Source organism: Solanum stenotomum, chromosome 1, assembly GCF_019186545.1.
Source record: "Solanum stenotomum isolate F172 chromosome 1, ASM1918654v1, whole genome shotgun sequence".
In the NCBI taxonomy this organism is placed as follows: domain Eukaryota; kingdom Viridiplantae; phylum Streptophyta; class Magnoliopsida; order Solanales; family Solanaceae; genus Solanum; species Solanum stenotomum.
Window position 1 is genome coordinate 47,678,591 of NC_064282.1, and position 9,363 is coordinate 47,687,953.

Below are 9,363 nucleotides of genomic sequence, written 5' to 3' on the forward strand. Positions count from 1 at the left end.
CAGGAAAGTTGGGTGAACTTCAAGACTGTACTCATGAACACTCATTGACTCCTGCTTAAGGGTGAGGAATTCTCATACCTTGGATTTTCTCAGTTCCCAGGGAAAGTAACTCTCTAAGAAAGCCTCCTCAAACATAGCCTAACTCACATTCGGTTCACCCTCAACTCTACCCTTCTTCCATTGATCGAACCAGATTCTAGCGACACCCTTTAGTTAGTATGCGGCCAATCCCACTCTCATAGCATCAGTGACATGCATAATCTTAAAAACCCTCTGAAGCACCTCAAATGAAGTTCTCCGGATCCTCAGTGATGCTTGAATCAGTAAAGCTCGGAGGATTCATCCTTAGAAATTCTCGGATCCTAGACGTATTAGCTACATCCTGTCAAACACCTATTTGTCCCACTTGGTTGGTCACAACTTGACTCAACATTCGGATGGCTTCCCGAAATTCAGCATTGGTGACCTCTCCTTGGGGTTGCACTTCTGGTGCATTAGGCACCCCTTGCTCTTCAACGTTCCTCATAGCGGGACAACCTCAGACAACTCTTAGTGGAGTCATGATCTGAAAGACACGCACAAGCACGAGTTAGAGAGAAAATTCATAGAGATTAACTCTATCGCACGAAATGAATGTAAAAGAAGTGAGATAGTTCCTAAATATCGCAACCTCTTAATTACAGATGTGGTGCGTTTCACACCGATAACTAGGACTCTACGGACACGACTTCATAGAATCCCTAGGACTCTTGAACTCTATGCTCTGATACCAAGTTTGTCACTCCCTGAGGCCTACACCCTGGGCGGGACTGGCACTCGAGAACCATTGTTGGCCCAAAGTGAACCCTTGTCCTGGCTTAAAACTTAGCGAAAGTATTAAATAACTTGAAACAGTCTCAAAAGTTAACTCATGCAATAAACTTAGAATGTCTTAAAAGAAACATTCAACTAGCCAAAATAACAACTCAAGTCTCAACATCAAACAACTAAAATATTAGACTAAAGAACTCATATCTAACTGACTATGAAGCCTCTATATACTAAAAGGGATGTCGGGACAAGACCCCCGATCATCCTAACAACTGAAATAACCAAAGGCAATAAAGCAAAACATAACCAAAGGGATCCTTTGGAAGCAAAGAGGCTCACCAACTGACTCTGAGTGCTCGATTAGATCAACGAGGCGCTGGATGCTGAATCTGCATCATAAAATGATGTAGGCCAAATGGCTTCTACATTGAATGTATGAGCATGTGAGAGGAAAACTAAACACGACATAAGCTTGAAATGATTTCTGAAAGAACACTAACCTCAACTTTACTCATCTTTTGAATACTCAACTCAAATGTAGAATTAAACCATAGTAAAGGTACAGTTTATATAAAACATTTAAACAATAAATATCAACTCAAATTAATCATATAATAAAGTAATATAATTTTGTGGGAGTTTCTCTAACCGACAACCATCACTATGAGCTAATGTGATGATACAACGTCTAGCCCACGCTGCCATAACTATCCTATAACTTGTCAGAATGTAGAACGCCTCAACTAAGTGGATCTACTAGTCTATGCTAAAAAGAACTAAGGAATCATCTAAAAAATATGAACCTTTCTACCCACGATGGCTACATGGTTTATGGAGAGTTGAGTTATTATGAACTCGTCCCCATATCGGTGCTCAATACTATTCCCAAAATACTCAGCTCATATGTTTAAAAATAAAAACTCTTTCTATGGTTTGAGATAATTACTCAAAAACTAGCTCAAAGGCTTTCTTGGAAATTAGTGTTTCCTCTCTTAATTAAATGTGAAAACATTTACTGTTTGGAAATACTTAGTTCCCATATACTATCTTTGAAGACCTGAACTTCATTTGTTACTCTTACTTAACTCAAAACTCAAGTTTTAAAACAAGTTTAAAGCATTTGCAAAGGAATTTTGAAAGGACTCTAGGAATTCTCTAGACTTGGCTCTTAACTTTCCTTGAATTTGAATTTATGGATTCAAGGATACTGGGGGAGCAAGTCCGCGACGCAGACCTGCGTGCCAAATTCTGCTCGACTTTCTCCTTCTTCATTTTTTAACCCCAATTCGCCTAAATTTGATTATTTTTCTCAATTTCTCTTTAGTTTCAGATACCCAGTACATGAACACAGGAATCTAATCAAACANATATACTATTTTTGAAGACCTGAACTTCATTTGTTACTCTTACTTAACTCAAAACTCAAGTTTTAAAACAAGTTTAAAGCATTTGCAAAGGAATCTAATCAAACACAACTCTAAAATCGACACGATTCCATCAAGAACTCAACAATCCCATCAAATCTCAAGAACTAAAGCCAATTTCAAAAACATAATTCAAGAAACATCATACTTTCAACTTTCTAGAACGAATTTCATTGAAACAAACATGATTGACGCATGGGTGAATGAACCCAATACTATGAAAGTCTCACATACCTCTTTAGGGATCAACCCTTGTCGAAACGACTTCGATTCCGCAAGAAATATCTAAGAACGCCTTGACTTTTCTCCTCTTTTCACCTCTTTTCTCTTCTCTCAAAGCCCTAGCGTATTTCTTAATTGCGTAACTGAACTAACTCAGTTTAGACCCAAATAACTTACTAAAAACGAAATAATTTAATTGGGTAATGAAAAAACCATAATACTCTTCTCAAATCCGGTTTTTACTTGCCTTATCTAGACATCCCAACTTCAAATGGGCATATCTCCCTCATACGAACTTGAAATTGAGAAAACTTGGCGGAGTTGGAAAGATAATTCAAATATCTTTCCCATGGTATCTTGTAGCACACCTAGATCATCCTGATCTAGGATTTTTGATTGTTTGAAGTTGACCCAAAACTCATACTTAGCTTAACTTTGTCAAACCTTCCAAATTTGATTATTTCCAAAAAACAATTTCTTTCTAATTCTAATTCTTTCTTGTTCTTTCAAATATCGAGGTATTGCAATATGTTACAAGGTATAATGGAGAAATAAAAAATTAATTGATAAGAATAAAGGTCAAATGCATCAATGGCTAAAACTATTGCAAGAAAGGACTTGAATATAGCACTAACTCGAACAAACGGAGTAATGCAATTGTTAACTCCAATATGGAGTAACACACCAATTAAAAGACCACTAAGAGACGATCAAAGAAACTGCCTATTCCTTTCAACGTTATACAACATATTCACAAAGGCATAATAAGTCTAGGAAATTATGAGACAATTTAATAATAAATTAATATTAAAATGTTCAAAAGACCAAAACTCTTTTTTGTACTAAAGTTCGTATTAAAGCGAAATAAAATATGAACCCGAATTGTGTCTCTTTTTTTTACTAAAGTTCATAGCAAAGTTTTGATTAGCTATCTAATGAATGAAAGGAAAAAATATACATTCAACATTCATACAAAAATGACAGTCAAGTGTCTCTGTACATGTTGGATGTCACTGCCGATTGCACTAGGCCAATATTGAGTAAAATATCATCTTGAGGTCTATGGTACCCCCATCACCACATCTTACAATCGATGGAGATGATTCGATTTAAGATGAAAGCTTGGGTGATCATTAATATGGATGTTCATCCCAAAGAAATCGGACGATCCCAAATTGTTTCGACAAAAGCAGCGAAAGTGTGGGTCAGGATCATAATCCAACCACAGCTTCTCCGATGAAACTAAATTTCAAATAGAACAAACATTTAACATCAGGAATGGGTAGAAAATATTGCCAGACCAAGTGTCGACGAGGAATTATTTTGATTATGCTACGTTGATGAATTTTAGTAAATGGTTCAAGGTGAAATATATATCCCCTGATTGTGTCTGGATGCTGCAGGCGAGGAAGTATAAATTCTCGATCATAATTTCATCTATAAATATGTTGGCAATCACACCAGTGGTGTCAAACATGCCACACACAGCCATAAAGAAATCTCAATGAAAGTCATTACGTCACATTATGTGAAATTTGTATGGAAACGGAAAGGGTCTATACACTAAAATTCAGGGAATTCTTTTTCAAAGAATTTCATTATAGTTTGAGCATCTACGAGTACTATTCACCTATGCATAAAGTCGATGTCTACCTTATTGCGTACTCAAAATTAATTAATGTTATCATTGTTGAGTCCGAATAGTGTGTGCCACATGAATTATTAGATGTAAATATTCCTTCACCTTTGTCGATACCAAGCTCGAAAGAAAGAAAATAAAATGTGTTAAGGATGTCGGTGAGACTTTCAAAACCAAGAGAAGGAATAAGTGTTTACTATGTAATAGTTCCTGACACAAGAGAATCATATGTAATAACAATAAATCCTAGATAGACTTGTCCCACTTTATTTTTGTAACTCAAGGTAATGTATGTAATTTGAGACTATGCAGTTTGGTATAATTAGTGGCATGTCAGTTTTTTCAACTTTAATCCCTTTCTATAATTATAGACTAAAATATAGCATATATTATGCATACTGTCTATTCGATTTATGTATTACTTATTGCATAATATATTGAAAGTTTCTATATTATTCGATGAATTTATACTTAATAAATTATATGGTCTACGGAGTCTACGTTTGACTGAGACCATCATTATCAAAAAAGAAAATTATTAATTAATTAAAAATAAATTGTTGAAATTTACACAACTTAATGAGCTTAAACAAGTCATAAGATCATATAAGAGTTCACATACATTGGAGACGATGATTAGAGGTGTGTAAGGATGAGTAGTGGTTATACAATCAACTTTCTTATAATAATGTTGATCAAACACAAGTATGTTATGACTTATGAGGATTTCATTTGTTCAATCACAATTCATTCTCATACATCTCTAATTACTATGCCCAATTTATGCGGACTCTTATATGATCATATGACTTGTTTAAACTCATTTAGTTGTGTAAAATTTAATAATTTATTTTTTTATTATTTAACCATTCTCTTTTTAAAAATTTGCTAGTTATAGTCTATACATGTGCATCACAATCTGGTAAGTTTATTATGGATGGAGGTCTTAGTATAGGCTAGACTATGCTTAGTTTGGTACTCGACTTCTTATCATCAATTTTATCCTAAGACCTTCATCCATAATAAACTTACTAGGTTAGGATACATATGTATAGACCATAACTAGTATAATTTTAAAAAGAGAATAATTAATTAATAAAAAAATAAATTATTAAAATTTATACAATTAAATGAGTTTAAACAAGTCATATAATCATATAAGAGTGCACATAAATTGAAGATAACGATCAAACATGTAAGAGGATGAGTTGTGGTTGAACAAATGAAATCCTCACAAAACATACTTGTGCTTTAGTAAATATTATTTTGAGGATGTTAATTATATAACCACTATCCATCCTCATACATCTCTGACTGTCGTTCCCAATTTACTGTGGACTCTTATATGATCATATAGTTTGTTTAAGCTCGTTTAGCTGTGTTAAATTTTAATAATTTATTTTTTTATTAATTAATTATTTTCTTTTTTGGAAATATGCTAGTAAGAGCTATAAACTCATATAATATATTATTGATAAAGCATGCAGTTTAGATATATAGTGAATTCAGTTGATAGTCCTCAATATAATATAATTTATGTAGTTATTTACTTTTTTGTTATATATACTAATATTTTGTTTATCATTGCACCAACCAACATAGACCTTTAAAGCAAAAAAATAAATAAATCAGCATATACCTTACAAATGTTGGAGTGTCAATCTATACGTTCCATCATCTACCGGGCAAGATGAGATACAATTGATTATATTTATGATGTACAATACTAACAAAATTTAAATATCCACTTTTACAACGTTAGTAAGTCAACTCAAATTACACCCAATCGTAATATTTGACTTTTTTTTATATAAAAAAGAAGGCAATCTTTGTTTTAATTCCCTTGTTATAAAATAAAGTAGTATAAATTAAATAACAAAGAAATGGAGAGAAAGAGTAGTAATGTTTTTCTTCCAATATTTCAATGCATGTGTGTCTACATATAAGATGAGTATATATAGAAAGTAGGAGTATATTTCTAATCCTTTAAAGTCATGAAGGAGATGTCCAAAGTCATGAAGGAAATATCCAAGGTCATGAAGAATCTCCAAAGTCATGAAGTGTGGATTTGCTACATGGCATCCACATTTCATTATTTACAACACTCCCCCTTGGATATGTACAAAAAAAAATCTAGAAGAAGAAAAGAGAATGTACATAGTTATTCTTAATACGCATTGTTTGTTGCCTTGTTAAAAACCTTATCAAGAAAAAATCCAGTGGGACAAAAATCTTGATTAAGGAAAAAAGAGTGCAGTGCGTATTTACTTCCCCTGATGAAAACATCATTTAAAATCTCGAAGACGACACATTCCAATTTGGTATCTCAATTTCTCAAAGGTTGAAGTTGGCAATGTCTTAGTAAACATATCTGCTGAATTATCACTTGAACGAACTTGTTGAACATCTTTATCACCTTTCTTTTGAAGAGCATGAGTGAAAAAGAATTTTGGTGAAATATGTTTTGTTCTATCTCCTTTAATGTATCCTCCCTTTAGTTGAACCATACATGCAACATTGTCTTCATACAATACTATTGGAATATCTCTTTTCAAAGAAAGGCCACATGTTTCTTGAATGTGTTGAGTTATTGATCTCAACCAAATGTATTCTCGACTTGCTTCATGAATGGCTATTAACTCTGCATGATTTGAAGAAGTGGCAACCATAGTTTGTTTTGTTGAACGCCATGATATAGTTGTACCACCACATGTAAATAAATAGCCTGCATGCGAACAACCTTTATGGGGATTAGATAAATATCATGCATCTGCATAACCAATCAATTGTGACTTGAATTCATTTGAATAAAACAATCTCATATCAATGGTCCCTCGGAGGTACCTGAATATATGCTTAATTCCATTCCAGTGTCTTCGTGTTGGAGAAGAATTGAGCCTTGCTAAGAAGCTTACCGAGAAAGCTATATCTGATCTAGAATTATTAGCAAAATACATTAATGCACCAATTGCACTAAGATATGATGTTTCAGCACCAACAAGTTCTCCTTCATTTACATGAGGTCAGAATGGATCTTTATTAATATCAATAGATCTCGCAACCATCAGACTACTCAATCGATGTGCTTTATCCATGTAAAATCTCTTCAAATATATTCTCAGTATACGTTGATTGGTGAACAAATATCCCATTTTCAAAATGTTCAATTTGTAGTCCAAGACAAAATTTTGTCTTTCCAAGGTCTTTCATTTCAAATTCATTTTTCAAACATTTTACTGCCTTTGAAAACTCATCAGGAGTCCCAATAATATTAAAATCATCAACATACACAACTATTATGACAAATTCAGCCCCAAAACTTTTCATGAAGACACAAGGACAAATTGGATCATTTTTAAATCCTACTTTCAGCAAATATTCGCTAAGGCGATTATACCACATTCACCCTGACTGTTTCAATCCGTATAAGGATTTTAGAAGATTTATTGAACAAGTTTTTTGAGAATCTTTGTATACTTCTGGCACTTTGAACCCTTCAAGATTTTTCATAAAAATATCGTGGTCCAATGAGCCATATAAATAAGCAGTGACTAGTGACCACCTCCATTAGGTGCATTTCAAGATTTTCATGAACAACCAAGTTCATTAGATACCTGAGGACAATTGAATCAACCACATGGGAATATGTTTCTACATAGTCAATGCAAGGCCTTTGCGAAAATCCTTGGGCTACAAGTCGTGCTTTATATCTTACCACTTCACCCTTTTTATTTCGTTTTCACACAAAAACCCATTTGTATCCCACTAGCTTACTGATGAGTCCATAATTTGGACTCATTTAGAGCTTTATTTTAATAGAATTAGTGCCCTTAAATGCATATTTTGTCTCAATAACAGATGTATATCCTTAAGTTTCATGTATTTGAAGTTTAACGCAAAACATGGACACTACTTGGTAAAAAGGAACAAAACGACTGAAAAGACGAAGAAAAGAAGGCCTGAGGAATGCCTAATGCATTGGGTGAGTCGCTAGATGGCCTTAACCTCGCCCAAAGTTCCAGTGTACTGAGCCCTGAAGAAAGGATCAAGTCGGCGATGAAAAGGAGCAGTCGGCATGTCGCCGAACAGTTTTGCGAAGCAGTACTAAATTGCCCAATGATCCACAATGCGAAGATGCTGAAGGCAAGAGCTAAAAGGCGATGAAGCAGACCAAAGGGCGGATCGTCGAGTGCATAGGCAATCCCGACTAACTACGCCGAGTGATCCTTCGCAACACATTTTTTGACAACTATAAATACTAGCTAGAATTTTTATCTTAGTGTGCAATTTCGGATACAACATTTTATTCTTCTAAGTTTTCAAGTAGATAATATTTTGCTTAGCTTTTGGAGATTTGAAGATTTCCAATTCCAAGAAATTGGAAGTGGGTGTTGAAGATTCTTCATCTTAGACTTAATTGAAGTGAATATAAATCATACCCAGTTGATGTTACTTCGATCTGGTATCATTTTCTTCCTTTTCTCTATATCTAGCTAAAACCCCAATTCTTGGGGTGTGATTTTGTGAATATGGGTTAAATTTCCTGTTGGGTATTGCTTATTGTTAGTCTGTTTGTTGTTTAAATGTGATTTCATTTAGTAGTTGTGTTTGAACTTAATGGGATTGTAGTTGCAAATACGATTTCATCTTAGTGTTTTTGGCTTGCTCGAGAAAGAGGTTTTAAAACTAAGACTACTAAATTGATAGCCGGTGGTTATTGGGTCGCCATGGGTTAAGCTCGAGAGAGTGAATCCTAGGCCTTTTCCCACAAATTCGGCTCGAGAGAGTGAATGGACTAAGGTGGAGGTTGTGCTTAAAAGCGGTAACTCGGTGTTCAAGAGAAATCAAGTTGATTCGTGATAAGTTGTTCGAGAGAGAATTTACCCCCACTAAAGTCTAGCCTAGTTACAAATGTTCAGTAATTGATTATCAATAGCATTTACCCGATTGTGTTATTTATCCTATATTCCTATCACACCCCAAGAATCCCGTCTCCTATATTCACATCTTTGTATTTTTTGTTATTTTAGTTGTTAATCGACTACAAACTGCCCATTGATAATTGACATTCGTGTCAACCCCTTAATTTATTATATTTTTACTCAATAATATTTTTAGCTATGGTTAACTCTAGCATATTCACACTTAACTCTTAATTCTCAGAAACCACTCCCTTGGGACTCGACCCCAACCTATTTGGTTGGGTTATATTACTATTGTACGATCGTAGACACTTGAATTGGAAGTTGTGTCTTGATTACGCAAACA